The sequence below is a fragment of the Hyla sarda genome, chromosome 6 (assembly GCF_029499605.1).
Source record: "Hyla sarda isolate aHylSar1 chromosome 6, aHylSar1.hap1, whole genome shotgun sequence".
Taxonomy (NCBI): Eukaryota; Metazoa; Chordata; class Amphibia; order Anura; family Hylidae; genus Hyla; species Hyla sarda.
The window spans coordinates 141,465,629-141,482,202 of record NC_079194.1 but is presented as its reverse complement, the minus strand read 5'-3'; the positions used below and the strand labels follow the sequence as shown (position 1 = coordinate 141,482,202).

Sequence of the window (16,574 nt, the reverse complement as noted above, 5' to 3'; positions counted from 1 at the left end):
ACAGTTTCCTAATACACCCTTCCATTCCTGAGATATATGGGACGTATTCAGGGAATAAGTGTGATGGGCATAACTTTAAAGGGGTTGTCCGGTAAGAGACAACTTATGATTCACATAATAGGGGATAAGTGTATGTTCGCGGGACCTCCTGTGATCTCCTGAACAAGACCCCGGCTCTCTGAGAGGAGCACGTTCTGCAGACAGCATGTGCTCCTGTTATTTTAACGGGAGCGCAGAAGAGACCCAGAGAGAGTTGTCTTTTCACTGGAGAACCACTTTACGCCCTTCTGTTCCAGAGATGTGAGAGTGTATAGGTTGTCAGACAATTCAAGGAATCAGTTGGACAGCTGTGAATTTAGTTTTAATAATAGGAGTGAATATTAGGTAAAAGGTGGGATTATATAGTCTGGGGGTGTGTATTAGACATACACACCCGTCAATGTACAACTTTCACACACCCTAACTGTATAATCCCGCTCATCACCTGATAGCCACTCTCATTATTAAAATTAAGTTCACTACCATCCTACTTATTCACTAAATTTTCAGACAACTTATATACTCTCATACCTCAGGAACCGAGGGGTATATCAAGAAACTATGTGGTCATAGTACCCTAAGCTATTTAATGACTGTGAAACCTCAATTGGGGGGGGTTGATACCTGTAAAGGAATTCTGCACAAAACTGTAAAACATCAAAACAAAGGCAGAATGTTGACTTTTCTGTTGACTTTAGCTTTTTATAGAAAACAAACACCAATGGGACCCAATGGGTTCTATTGACTTTCAGTGAGGTCCATTGGGTTCCCGCCTGGTGTCTGTTTAGTGGAGAAAATATTAGAACATTTTCTCTGTTCAGCTACCGTAATCTGAACAGTCTCGGCTAGTGGAGCTCCTCTGAACAGAAGTCACTTCACTGCTGATGTGCACTCGACCTATGGAGGTTAAACAAGAAATGATCCGATGGAGCACCTTATTTTTTGATAGGACAGTGTTATTGCTATTATTTCTTTTGTGTGTTTCGAATTGACTATGTGTTTTTTTTTATGTTTTATATGCAATTTTGTTTAGCAGTATAGGGTAGGAAGTGCCCCAGGAGATCATTTATTTATTTTTCATAAAAAATGTTGGCTTTGGTACGTCCCATCAGTAAGGTGTCCCCCAATGAAGAAGCGACCGAGAAAAGGAGATTTTTTTGTGCTTACCGTAAAATCTCTTTCTTGTAGCCTTCATTGGGGGACACCATACTGATGGATATATGCTCTTGCCACTAAGAGGCGCTGACACTAAAAAGAAAAAAAGTCGGCTCCTCCCTGGCAGGATATACCCGCCCGCCTGCAATGAGGTAATCAGTTTTGTCACAAAGCAGTAGGAAAAGCCAACAAGGAAATATGTCTGAAGGACCCATAAAAGAATCCCAGAAAATGACTCTGAAAAGATCATCCGGACAAAAAAAGGAAGATATGAATGGGTGCAGTGTCCCCCAATGAAGGCTACGAGAAAGAGATTTTACGGTAAGCACAAAAAAATCTCCTTTTCTCGGTCGCTTCTTCATTGGGGGACACCTTACTGATGGGACGTACCAAAGCAGTCCCCTAGGGTGGGAATAACAATCACTAGAAAAAAAAAGGGTAAACAGTCAGAGACCGAACCCACTCGTCTGTAAGGCTCGCGGACAAGACCCCAGGCCAGAGTACAACCAAGGTCCAGGAACAAAGCTCTCGGAAGATCCCCCATCCCTGGAGATGGGCTAGGACGCCAAGAAAAAGGACCGTTGCATGCTGAGACTAAATCTACGGTCCATATGGAGAGACAAGAAAAAAGGTTGACTAGGAAGCCAGCCAGTCCAGAACCATCCGGGAGTACAGAAGGACTGTCCACAATGGAAACGCTAAGGCCCATAAAACCAGGAGGGCTAAGCAAAAAAGGAAGGCCCGCCACAGCAGTTTAGGATAGTGTCCGACACAAGGACTAACCAGAATTGGACCCTAGCGGCCCAAGGAGACCAGAGCACTCCAAAGCAACATCCTGTCAGGACAAAACAAAGGAAAAACAAAAAGGGAACCCAGCAGAGACCCCCGGTACGGGGCCCAGAGAGGTCACTCCAGGAGACTGTGGTGTCAGTGTCGCACAATTGACACAGTCAAGGAGAAATCCCAGGGAGATTGCGTCAAAGGATGAAGAGAGCAATGGCCGAACCCAAACAACAGGCAGTGGCTAGACTGGCTGACGCTGAGCCATACATGAGCGCTTAAACTCCTTCAACAGAGGAGAGTGCCAAGGCTGCAGGAGCAGCGGAAGATAACCAGAAAAAAACAGGAGAGAGAGAGAGAGCTTCATCTAAGCAGAGGATAGCGCTTACAGAGCCGAACAAGACTACAGTAAGGCCCAAGGCACACCACACCGAGCAGAAGAGAGGGCGGACTGTATATGTGCAGAGGACCTAGCATATGTAGGGACACAGACATGGTTACCTCACAATAGGAGAGGGGAACCAACCTGCCGACACAAAGGAAAACGCAGACATCCCAAAATCCTACTGAATGGAAAACCCAATGGTGTGTCACCATCATGTCCCTCAAAGACCAACGTGGCACTTCCAGAAAAGGGGAACAGTTGCAAGAGATGAGGGATGCAGGGGGGCGTGGCTAACCGCCGAGGAGAGCAGACACATGCCTGAGTAGCTCCCTCACAGTTCCTGAGAAAAGCGGCTTAACCCGGCTAACAACCTATCCAATCTCACCCAAAAGCATCCCTGAGATCAGCGGTACCCTTGGGACTAACCTGCAGCAAGAACTTGGGGCCCAAGAAGCTTCTCCACCCCGTGCCAGCCCGCGGGAGGAGGAGGCCCGGGTAGGACGACGGCGCCATTTTACCCACTCCTGCGCCTCTCAAGAGTGAACGGACCGCCGACAGGGGAATGGGCTTTCCTTCTCCTGCCTCTCTTCAGCCACACCAGCGGAGTATTACTGGCGCTGCACGGATCGCGGCTCACAGGACATACAGGCAACTCCGTTCTGCGCCTCGCCTCCGGCGCTCGGACTGTGAATCAGCAAGGAGAGGGGAGCTCAGCTACGCTCACAGCAATACACCAGCAAGGGGCCTCTGAGGGACGCAGCTTCCCGACACTCTGTAACACAGTGAGTACCTGTGCAGCCATACAACCCTGCAGCCACCCATATTAACACCCTATCGCCCCACCAATATTGAGACTGAAGTTCTACTGGGACTGCCACAGTTGTCCCCACAGTGCTTGGTGTGAGGCGCTTCACGGGTGCCTGGGCTATTTAGAGCTGCGTCATACCCCTCCCCTGCCATCTTGAGGCTTCCCTGCTGCTGTCCCTGTCGAATATGCCATAAACTCAAGCTCTTCAGGGACTCATACCTAAAGACTGGTGATCAGTAAAGCTTAAATCTACAGAACGTTTTGCTTTCACTATATATATTCAAGCTACACTTAATTGGACACAATAGAGGAGTTCAACAGACTTCACCCTTTAATTTCACTATACAATAGGCAGTGGACTCTTCTACTTTAATTCTACATCTCTTACCTGTGAGAGTCGATCTACCTGCAACTTTCTCTGATAAATGACAACTTCTGTGCCACTTCTCCACTACAGTACTAAAAAATACTGCCTAATTGAATTTCATCCTGCATGAAGGAAAAGCACTGCTTTCCTTCTACCACTAGGTGGTGCTGTTGTGCAACATAACGCTGTGACTCCATCTAGCTCATATATTTGCACATCTATTTGATCTATACCTATATAGAACTGCCAACTATTGATTAAGAACTATACATAAGTTCTTCCTGCACGGCAGGGAGGTGGATTCTTTCATCTAGCCGCATTAACTCTATAAGCACACTGTAGAGACTCCTGCCTAATTGATCAGTGCCTAACTTCAAGCTACCAAGTTGCTTCTCTACTACCAGTAGGTGGTGCTGTCGAGCAGCTAACCCTGGCAAACCCATTCATCTTGCTCAGTTTGTACCTCTTTACGACTTTACTTATCCGTACCTGACAACTTTTACTCGAAACCTATCAATGACAAGTTATGCCTGCTCGACGGGGTAAAAAAAACGCACCCACAAAACTGACCAAATTTTATTCACCCACTTCGGGAGGTACCACATCGTTGCCAAGCTCACGCGCGAGCGCATAGCTCAGTCACCTGCTAAACTGGTCTCCCTCTCACCTAAGCTATCATCTCCCTTAACACAACCAACTACAATGGCGTCTCAACAATCTAAAGATGATTCTACCATTCCATCTAATATGGAGGCTGCAATGAGATCCCTTTTTCAAGAATTCAGGGAAAATCTTCAGAAAGACTTCATGACCTCTCTGAGCTCACTGACTAAGGAAGTCGCAGATATCGGTGAGAGAACGGGACACCTAGAAGACAAAATGAGTGAATTTATGGAGGCCCACAATGCTCTAGTGGATGATCAAAATGACTTAAATGAAGACATGTTTGCAGTTCATTTAAAACTTGCTGATCTGGAGGATAGGTCGCGCCGAAATAACATCCTGTTCCGTGGTATTCCTGAAACTGTGCAAGCGGCGGATCTCAGAGACTTCCTGATTGACTACTTTACTGTCCTCCTTCCCGAAACAGATAAGAGATATGATCATAGACAGAGTGCACAGGATTCCAAAACCGTCGCACTTACCTGCTGAGGTACCGAGGGATGTCTTGGCGCGACTGCACTTCTACCATTTTAAAGAGGAAGTACTTAAAAAAGCCAAAAGGCCTCCTGCTCTTCCTGACCGATTCTCTCAGATATCGCTCTATGCTGATTTATCTGCAGTTACTCTAAAACGAAGAAAAGCCTTTTCAGTTTCCACAAGTATACTTAGAGACAAGGGAGTCCCTTACAGATGGGGATTCCCTGTCAAGCTCCTAGTCACCAAAAATGGAACTTTACACGAAATGCGTTCTCCAGCTGAAGCTTTAAAGTTAATTGAAAAATGGTTTCCAGATTCCCTCCCGGATAAAGATAAAGAAAAATCACCAAAAAGGAAGGCTGAACCTTTAACCCAAGATTGGAGGAAAGTGGGACCGATCCCACGAAAGCATCCTTCATCTAAAGCAAATTCTTCACCCAGATCTCCGAACTCTGTCCGTATGCATGACTCTCCAACTTGACTTGTTTAATCGTATCTGTTTAGTGATATCACTTTTCTAACTTCTGTGTACTACTGTAGAATTGCTCAGGATACATTTGTTTATTGCATTAAGTTAACCAATGTTTGATTCTTCAGGATCTGTTTACTGCTAATCTACTGTGACTACTTACTTGCACCTCTATTGGTGCACCTTGTTGTACTTAATCTGATTATTTTTCCCCACCCCCCAAATTAGCCTGATCTATGTTTACCAATAGATATAGGCAAGCTCAGATTGAACATATGTCACTTGTTCATACTTGTTTTTGTTGTTTTTTTTACATTATTTGTTCATTACAGCTCCACGGGTGCTCCATATATCCTCTGCTCTAGAGATCACATGAGAACTAAGCGGTCATGGGTTGGGGTAAGTGACTCGCCCACACAACTCCTCCTCACTTTACAACATGGTTTTTAAACTATCCTCAATAAATGTTAAGGGTCTTAATAGCCCCTTTAAAAGGTCTCTATTCTGGAATGAGTGTTCCCGCCTAAAGTGCGATATTATTTGCACTCTGGAAACACACCTTCTTGAATCCGACACCGTGAGGATTAAAAACAAAAGATTTCCTCATATTTTTTTCACCCCGAATAAAACGAAAAAAAAAAAGGTGTGTTGATAGCTGTTAAAAATACAATAGCGTTTCAATTGGTTGAGGCTATCTACGATTCCAATGGTAGGTACATATTACTAAAAGCAATATTAATAATGAGAAATTTACATTGATCTCACTTTATGCCCCCAATAGAAAACAAACTACATTTTTCAACCACATAATGGAAATAATAAATAAACATAAATATGGTTCAATACTATTGGCCGGTGATTTTAACCAAGTTTTGTCACCAACAATAGATAAATCCTTTTCTAAACCTTTGGAAAAAAACACTGCCCTCTGCAATATTTTATTTAAGGAGGATTTATTTGATGCATGGAGAGTTTACAATGCAAATGATAGGGACTACACCTTTTTTTCCCATCCACATAGTCTATTCCCGCATAGATCTCATTGTGACGGACAAATGGCTTCTCCAAAAACTTAATTCTGTTACAATAGGAGTCATTACTTGGTCTGACCATGCCCCTGTCTCGATATCCGTCCGTGAGGAATTTAATTCCCCCCCCCCCCCCCCCCCGTTTTCACCATGGCGACTCAACAACTCCCTGCTTAATGACCTGGTGACCAGATCCACTGTCGAAAACGAACTAGAATCCTTTTTCCAGAATAATAATCCAGAGGATACGAGTATACTCAATAATTGGTGTGCTCACAAAGCAGTTTTAAGGGGAGTATTTATAAAAATAGCCGCAACTAACAAAAGAAATAGGATAGCCAAAACACGAGAATTACTCCATAAAATTAGAGAGCTAGAAAACTTACACAAACAAAATCAGGACTCCCAGATACTAAAAGAACTTACATCCCTCCGCTTTCAACTGTATCAATCCCTTCAGTATAAATTTGATTATATGTTAAAGAAAACCAAAACTCAATTTTATTGGCATGGGAACAGGGCAAGCAAACTTTTAGCCAATAAATTTAAAACCATGATGGCAAAAACGAAAATCCTATTTATACTTAATGCCCATAATTAAAAAATTATTAACCCTCAAAAGATCTCGGACACATTTGCAGATTATTACACTAAACTGTATAACCTAAGAATGGACCCTAATACCCCACAACCCACTAGTGAGATCATTAACAACTTCCTGTCCTCCATTAAGTTACCAGTGGTTGATGAGGAGTCGCTTGGTTCCATAAATGAACCCATTTCACTTACGGAAATCTTGTCAGCAATATCATCACTAAAACTTTGTAAATCTCCTGGCCCTGATGGATTCACCAGTGAATATTTTCAGAAGTTTTCAAGAATTTTAGCACCCCAATTACAATTAGTCTTTAATTATATTTTCCACTCAGGATGCATTCTTCCTGAAATGCTCGAGGCTTTGGTGGTGACCCTTCCAAAACCCCGCAAAGTCCCAGATAGACCTGAAAATTTTCGCCCCATCTCCCTCTTAAATAACGACCTAAAGCTTTATGCGAAAATCATTGCCAACAGACTCAATAACATCCTTCCCAATTTAATACATTGTGATCAAGTCGGATTTGTAAAAAATAGACAAACTGTAGATGGAACACATAGGTTCATTGACCTTATTCATGAGGCTGAAATCCGGAAGGTGCCTTCTCTGCTGTTATCTCTGGATGCAGAGAAGGCTTTTGATAGAGTCCTGGGGTTTCCTCAATTCTGTATTAACTAAATTTGGACTTGTGGGTCATATCCAAAAAGCTATAGGCGCCCTGTACTCTAATCCGAAAGCTTCGGTTTATTCATCTGGCTTTCTTTCTTGTAAATTCCCTATTACCAATGGAACTAGACAGGGGTGCCCCCTTTCTCCCTTAATTTTCGCTATGCTGATGGGGCCTCTAGCAGAAAAAATTAGATCGGACCCAATCATGGACGGACTAAATATTGGAGGCAGGGATCATCGAATAGGATTGTTTGCAGACGACGTTATTATTTTCTGTTCCAGCCCTGAGTCATCTCTGCCTTCTATTGTTAAAATCCTTTCAGAGTTTAGGGATGCCTCGTACTATAAGGTCAACGAATCCAAGTCTCAAATACTGAATCTAGGTATCCCAGACAAAAAAGTTAAACTTCTTAAAGCTAAGTTCCCTTTTAGCTGGTCAGCCTCGTCCCTGCAATACTTGGGCATTAAACTGTCCTATCCCTCATCACGACTCGTGATAACTACAGTACCTTGTTAAAAGAAACTAAACAATCAGTATCGCACTTGTCTACAGCTGGTGTTTCCTGGCTAGGGAGATTGGCAGCGATAAAAATGATGGTCCTCTCTAGAATACTGTACACATTCCGTAATGTCCCTATCTTGTTACCACTGTCCTATATGAGAAAGTTACAGTCTGTTCTGATATACTATATATGGGGAAATAGAGCACCTAGAGTCAAAGCAGACATATTGTACAAACCCCTCAATAAGGGAGGGGTAGGTTGCCCCTCAGTTTTACAATACTACAGGGCGGTTCTTCTAGATCAACTTAAATGTATTTGGTATTTGGTCTAATGATGTATCCAAAAACTGCGTACATATAGAATCTGTTATTATAGGAAGACACACATTACGCGATCTCTTAACGGCATCATACTTGTTTAATCTGCGGCCACTTAATAAACACCCTACATTGGGAGCAATTATTAATTTGTGGACCTCGTATGTACTTCCTAAGCAAATATTCCACATGCCAGCTCCTACAGCCTCATGCTCAACTCTTGAGGCTGCTATTCCAAATTTATGTATTACCTCTTGGATAGCTGGAGGACTAAACTCACTCGCTGATTTTTGGTCAGAGGATGTTTTTGCTTCTTTTGAAGACATAAAACGTAAGTTTCATCTTACTAACAAAGATTTTTATAAATATCTACAAATACGGCACCTGATGTCCCCGCTTAATATTGAAACCCAGACCCCGCCATCGGCACTAACCAAATGGTTGAATACCCCGAACACTGTTATAAAGGGGATCTCATATTGTTACTCTCTTCTCCTAGATTCTTATATTTCCATACCTGATATATACAAATTGAAGTGGGAAGAGGAAATTGGTGTTAAATTTTCAGACCGCCAGTGGTCCCAAGCCCACTCGATTATACCCTCACTATCCAAATGTATTAATCACCTAGAAAATGCTAAAAAATTACTCCACAGATGGTATTTAACCCCCCAGAGAATGGCTCAATTCACGAATACGCCAAACACTTGCTGGAGATGTAATGGAGACGGTACTCTCTCTCATATTTGGTGTTCATGCCCTCCTCTACTGATCTTTTGGAGAAAGATAGGCAGGTTTTTGTCCCAGATTTGCAAATTTCCAGTTATATTGAGAGACACATTAACTATCCTTAATATAAACCTGGACTCCTCTCATTTACACAGAACAATTATTTTGCATACCATTCTAGTTACTAGGTTGAAGATAGCACGTAGGTGGAATTCCTCTACTATACCATCTTTGAAAGAGGTAATTGCCGGAATTAACAACATCTGCTGGCATGAATATAAGATTGCCGAATCTCAGGACAGACTGTCTTCCTTTTTATACAGATGGGACATTTGGCTACACAGCCCTCAAAATACTGTTCAGATTTAGTCCTTTTTAATACTACTATCACCCTCCACTTTAGCTTCTTACTCTATTTAGACTCACACCCGTGGAGCTTTCACCTTTTACCTTTTATTTTATGGTTAATTTTCCTTTTTTTTGTGTTGGTTCTCTATTGATCATATAGCTAAACTAAATGGAATGTAATTGGGTCTCTTGACTTGCTTTAAATACTGCGAATCTGATCCATATTTATTTTGATACCTCTTGTTTGTATTAACTTGAAAAATGTTTAATAAAATTCAAGTTAAAAAAAAAAAAAAAAAGAGATGAGGGATGCATCTGGGGCAGGAAACGTGCAGACCCAGAAGAGGTCTCATGAACACACAGGCACACTTTGGTAAACTTTCCATTGAAGGAGACACCAGACTGTGGCCACGGAAGTGGCAGGAATGGGGGAGGAGACCTGGTGGATTCAAAAGTCATGCAGACACAGTCTGGCCACCTGGCATAGAGACCATGGGCACACCGGGTCCCGCATCCAGAACCACACACCATAAGTGGGCTACTAGCCTTGAGCCATGAGAGCGGCAGGCATGTGGAGAGGAACCTGGTAAATTAGGAATCTCCATGAATAAGCATATGGTGCATTGCAGATGGCTCACAGAGCAAAATGGGGAGACCCACTCGGAACCACACCTAAGCAGTGGGTTACCAAAACATCCCCCACTGAGTGGGAAGTGTATGGTAGTTGACCAGATGTAGCAGAAAACTACGGAGACATTCGCCTGGCTGACAGGTGGTGGATTCCTGAGTACACAGAAACTCCACTTCGAAACTGTTACGCCGAGCGCTCTGGGTCCCTGTTCCTCCCCGGAGCATTCGCAGCGTTCTCATGCATGCAGCGCCCCGGTCAGACCCGCTTACCGGGAGCGCTGCTCTATTATCACCGGCGGGGATGCGATCCGCTTGGCGGGACGCGCCGGCCGCGGGTCGCATCCCAATCTTCTCACTTGCCCCGTCCTCCTTCTGTCCCATCCCGGCGCGCGTGGCCCCGCTCTCTAGGGAACGCGCGTGCCGGCTCTCTGAAATTTAAAGGGCCAGTTCACCATTAATTGGTGCCTGGCCCAATTAAGTGTAATCACTCCCTACACATAAAAACCCACTCCCCCTTCCTGTCCTTGCCGGATCTTGTTGCCCTAGTGCCCTGAGAAAGCGTTGTGTATCCAGACCCTTTGCCGTTGCCCCTGACTACGAACCTTTGCCTCCTGCCTTTACCTCTTGCTACGTCCGACCTTGCCTTCGCCTTGTCCTTGTGTACCACGCCTATCTCAGCTGTCAGTGAGGTTGAGTCGCTATGAGGGGATACGACCTGGGAGTTACCGCTGCAGCAAGTCCATCCCGCCTGGTGAAAACCAGTAACTTCTTAGAACCGGTCCCCTGGTACGGCCCACGCCATCGCCTCACTGACATGGAGGATCCACTACCCGTATTCTATCCGCATACCGGTCCGGTTCCTGACAGTAGATCCGGCCATGGATCCCGCTGAGGTGCCGCTGTCAAGTCTTGCTGACCTCACCACCGTGGTTGCCCAGCAGTCTCAACAGATCGCCCAACAAGGACAACAACTGTTGCAGTTGACCTCCATGTTCCAGCAGCTTCTGCTTCCACAGCGTCAATCATCTCCTCCACCAGCTCCAGCTTCCCCTCCACCGCGAGCTGCCGCTTCTACCTCTCGAGTCTGCCTGTCTCTTCCTGAGAAATTTGATGGGGACTCTAAGATGTGCCGTGGGTTCCTGTCTCAATGTTCCCTGCAACTCGAGATGATGTCGGACCAGTTCCCCACAGAACGGTCTAAGGTGGCTTTTGTGGTCAGTTTGTTGTCTGGAAAGGCCTTGTCCTGGGCCACACCGCTTTGGGACCATAATGATCCTGCCACCGCTTCCATCCAGTCCTTCTTCTCCAAAGTACGCAGTGTCTTTGAGGAGCCAACCCGGGCTTCCTCAGCTGAGACGGCTCTTCTTAATCTCGTCCAAGGGAATACTTCAGTGGGCGAATATGCTATTCAGTTCCGTACCCTCGCCTCTGAACTTGCCTGGAACAATGAGGCCCTCTGCGCTACCTTCAAGAAAGGTTTATCCAGCCACATCAAAGATGTTCTGGCCGCACGAGAAATTCCTGCTACCCTGTCTGAACAGTTGGCCACCCGCATTGATATGCGTTTCTCTGAAAGACGCCAGGAGCTCCACCAAGAAAAGGATCTTGTTCACACCAGGCGGTTTCTTCGCTTGGCACCTCTCTACCAGAGTCCACTGCAACCTACTCCTGTGCCTCCCGCCGAGGAGGCTATGCAAGTGGATCGGTCTCGCCTGACCCAAGAAGAGAGGACTCGCCGCAGAAATGAAAATTTGTGCCTGTACTGTGCTAGTACCGAACATTTCCTAAAGGACTGCCCTATTCGTCCTCCGCGTCAGGGAAAATGCGCGCACCTAGTTAAAGTGGGAGAGGCATTACTAGGTGTGAATGTCTGACTATACCTGTGCAGATTTCTCTACCCCCAAGTACCAATACATCCTTCTCCGCTGTGGCTTTTCTGGACTCAGGTTCAGCAGGAAATTTCATTGAAGCTTCTCTCATCAATAAATTTAATATCCCTGTTAACCGTCTCGTCAAACCTCTCTTCATTTCATCTGTGAATGGAGAAAGACTGGTCTGCACCGTGCGTTATCGCACAGAACCTCTACTCATGAGCACTGGAGATCTCCATCAGGAGAGTATTGAATTTTTTGTATTACCCAACTGTACCTCTGAAATTCTTCTTGGTCTGCCCTGGCTCCAGCATCATGCACCTATCCTCGACTGGGCCACTGGGGACATTAAAAGTTGGGGATCTTCCTGCCACAAACAATGTCTCAAGTCTGTTCCCACCTGTCAAGTCTCCTTCGCCACACCATTGTCAGGTCTTCCTAAAGCCAGGACTACTCTGATGTTTTCTCTAAAAAGCAAGCAGAAGTCTTACCGCCACACAGACCCTTTCACTGTCCCATTGGCAGGATTTTCCCACTATCCGCTCCTGAAACGCAGGCCATGTCTGAATATATACAAGAAAACCGTAAAAAGGTTATCCGAAAATCTTCATCTCCTGCAGGAGCGGGCTTCTTTTTCGTTGCCAAAAAAGATGGATCCCTACGGCCTTGCTTTGATTACCGCGGTCTTAACAAATCCACTGTAAAGAACAGTTATCCTCTGCCTCTCATCTCAGAACTACTTGATCGCCTGCGGGGAGCAAAAATTTTTTTTACCAAGCTCGATCTCAGGGGTGCCTATAATCTCATCCGTATTCGAGAAGGTGATGAATGGAAAACCGCCTTCAATACTAGAGATGGACACTGAGTACCTTGTCATGCCCTTTGGGCTTTGCAACGCCCCTGCAGTATATCAAGACTTTATCAATGAGATTTTTCGGGACCTGCTGTATTCCTGTGTGGTAGTCTATCTTGATGACATCCTAATTTTTTCCCTCAACCTAGACGAACACCGTCTCCATGTCCATCAAGTGCTTCAGCGCCTACGCAAAAATCAACTTTATGCCAAAATAGAAAAATGTCTCTTCAAGCGCAGCAGTCTACCCTTCCTGGGATATATCATGTCCGCTCAAGGTCTTCAAATGGACCCTGACAAGCTATCGGCGGTAATAGATTGGCCACACCCCACTGGTCTGCGAGCTATCCAAAAATTTCTCGGATTTGCTAATTATTACGACAATTCATTCCCCACTTCTCCACCATCTTTGCTCCTATTGTAGCATTGACTAAGAAAAATGCTAATCCGAAATCCTGGCCACCGCAGGCAGAGGAAGCCTTTAACCACCTCAAAGCCACCTTCGCCTCTGCACCAGTCTTGTCCAGGCCAGATCCTCTCAAGCCTTTCTTCCTCGAGGTTGACGCCTCCTCAGTCGGAGCCAGAGCTGTCCTTCAAAAAACCGCTAAGGGAAAAAAACGTCACTTGCGGATTTTTCTCCAAAACTTTTTCTCCTCCTGAATAAAACTATTCTATAGGTGACCGTGAATTATTGGCCATTAAGTTGCCTCTTGAAGAGTGGAGACATCTTCTGGAAAGGTCCCTTCATCCCATCACCATCTACAAGGACCATAAAAATTTGTCGTATCTTCAGTCCACCCAGCGTTTAAATCCTCGCCAGGCTAGATGGTCGTTGTTTTTTGCCGGTTTCAATTTTCAGATTCATTTTTGCCCTGCGGACAAGAATGTCAGGGCAGATGCACTATCACGTTCCACCGATGCCTCCGAATCCGAAACTCTTCCTCAGCACATCATATCTCCAGATTGTCTGATCTCCTCTGCTCCTGCTTCTCTGGTGCAAATTCCTCCGGGAAAAACTTATGTTCCTCCACGTCTTCGCCTCCAAACTCTCAAATGTGGTCATTCCTCCCACAGGCTGTTCATGCTAGAATCAAAAAGACCATACAGTTAATTGCCAGTCACTATTGGTGGTCCTCCCTGGAGAAAGATGTGACGGATTTTGTACGGGCCTGTACAGTGTGTGCACGTGACAAGACTCCACGCCAGAAGCCTGCTGGTCTTCTCCTTCCTCTGCCTGTGCCTGAACAACCATGGTCCCATATAGCTATGGATTTCATCACGGACCTTCCTTCTTCTTGTGGCAACACTGTCATTTGGGTGGTCGTTGATCGATTTTCCAAAATGGCTCATTTTGTTCCACTTCCAAGATGTTCCGCCAAGATGATTGGGTTGACCTCCTGCCCTGGGCTGAATTCTCGTACAACTTCAAAAATTCTGAATCTTCCTCCAAATCTCCATTTGTCCAATCTTGTCCAACTAATATGATTATATTCCTATTTGGTATTCCAAATTCGTATATATCCTGTGCCTGCAGTGCTACAGGACCTATATTGTGGACACTCCGCTGTATCTTAAAACCAAACAAACAATGCCTCCCCTACATGTTTCGTGACAGCAGTCACGTCATCAGGGGTATATGAGGCATAGGCCGCGTGCGTGCCGGCTCTCTGATATTTAAAGGGCCAGTTCACCATTAATTGGTGCCTGGCCCAATTAAGTGTAATCACTCCCTACACATAAAAACCCACTCCCTCTTCCTGTCCTTGCCGAATCTTGTTGCCCTAGTTCCCTGAGGAAGCGTTTTGTGTGTATCCCTAGCCTGTGTATCCAGACCCTTTGCCGTTGCCCCTGACTACGAACCTTTGCCGTCTGCCTTGACCTCTTGCTACGTCCGAACTTGCCTTCGCCTTGTCCTTGTGTACCACGCCTATCTCAGCTGTCAGTGAGGTCGAGTCGCTATGAGGGGATACGACCTGGGAGTTACCGCCGCAGCAAGTCCATCCCGCCTTGCGGCGGGCTCTGGTGAAAACCAGTAACTTCTTAGAACCGGTCCCCTGGTACGGCCCACGCCATCGCCTCACTGACACGGAGGATGCACTATCCGTATCCTATCCGCATACCGGTCCGGTTCCTGACAGAAACCTTCCACAGACAGTGGGGCACAGGAGTGCAGCCAAACGTATGAGCCACCCAGTGGTGTAGGAGACCCTGCAGACGAAAACTGTCTGACTAACAGCAGACCCTTGCCTGCAGGAACCCTCAGACCGTTGCACGCGGCAGACCGTTGCACGTGGCAGCCCAAAGATGGGAGACCGACAGTGGAGGACACTGTGTAGACAACGGTCTGGCGTAAAGAGTGCCCCTGCTGACGCTGATGATAAGGGAACACGGTCAGATAGCAATAACTGGGCCCCTTGATGCCTCTGGAAAGGCAGTGAAGCCGTGAATAGAATCAGAGTCACCCTGGAAGATCGGGTGAGGCTAAGGAGCCATGGATGGTATCCTCTTCACCCAGCATAGGGTCCACAGGACACGCCAGGTCACTTCTCCGGACACCGCACACTAGCAATGAGGTACCGGAACTTCAACCCTTGAAGAAGCAACAGGCGGCAGAAAAAAAAAAAAAAGCAGACCATTGTCTGGCTTACTGGTATGGGTCCAAGTAGACAACGATGCACTCCAGCGATCACCTCGCACTAGTAGTGGGGTACCGTTACTTCAGCCGCGGATACTTCAGTCCTTGGAGAAACGACGTGCGGCAGAGAAAAACCATGCAGACCACTGTCTGGCTTACTGGTATGGGTCCATGTAGACAACAGTGCACTCCGGCGGTCGCCTGCCACAGATAGTGGGGTACCGAATCCAGCCGCAGAAGCGGCATTTGTGAGATGAGTGACAGGTGACACTACTGTCCGGCCCAATGAGAGCAGATGCAAACCGTGGCCACGCAGGGACATTTCCATGGAGACCTTGCACTGGACGTGGTTACCCGGGACAGCAGCCACGGCTGTGGCAGCCTGTGGAGGAGTGGCCAACATGTCATGACAACCGGTGGTAGAGGAGAAACAGTTCTGATTGTAACCCCGGTATACTTCCAAGGAATCAAAAACCCCTGGCATGACCCGCCACAGCGAGTCACGCATGTCTCCCAGAGAGTGAGAAACCTGGCGAATTCAGAAAATGCCAGAGGCATACCTCCACTGACTCAATGCAGTGTGACCCCCATATAAGCATATCTTTTTTTGATACCACCTTAGCGGTCAATGCATGGGGCGACGGAAGCCAGCTTCCAATTGGCCATGTCCTGAAGATCCATTGACTATATGGTCCCCGGATAGGGAAAGTATCAGATATTAAACTGATAAGAACCTGTGCTGCATTAGATCTTAGCCAATAGGCTGAAAAGCGATAGATAGTACATGCTAAGACTGTAAATTTTGTGTCCCCAAAGGTCACAAGTTGCATGGAAAGGAAGGCGCAATATAATTATAGGCCACAAGAGGGTGCCAAACATACTCACCCGACCATCTCACATACTTGCCTATCTTCACATACTCACCTAGAGATGTCTTCAGCCAGCATTTTAGTCACCTGCATCACGTCATGCTGCTACAGCCCAAGACGAGCAGGGAAAATAGGGGGACCTGGACCCAAGGTGCAACCCCAGGCACTGGCCGTTGGCGGGAAGGAGTAACGGTGCATACTCTTATGACCCTGGCCCCTCAGCCGCATATGGGGGAACAGGTAGCGCCATGCTCCTGAACCCCCACCTGTAAAAGGGAAACAAAAAGGAGATAAAAACCTAACTAAACAGCCCTTACTAGAAAATAAAAAAGACCAGGTCTGGAGAGCTCCCAGACCTGTGTCTTGCCTCCTGACACTAGCTAA

The 16,574-nt window shown here is 46.1% G+C and overlaps 1 pseudogene; it reads right to left on the bottom strand.

Moving 5' to 3' along the window:
* Positions 1 to 15,940: 15,940 nt before the first annotated feature.
* Positions 15,941 to 16,096, bottom strand: LOC130278171 (U2 spliceosomal RNA; annotated as a pseudogene).
* Positions 16,097 to 16,574: the final 478 nt, after the last annotated feature.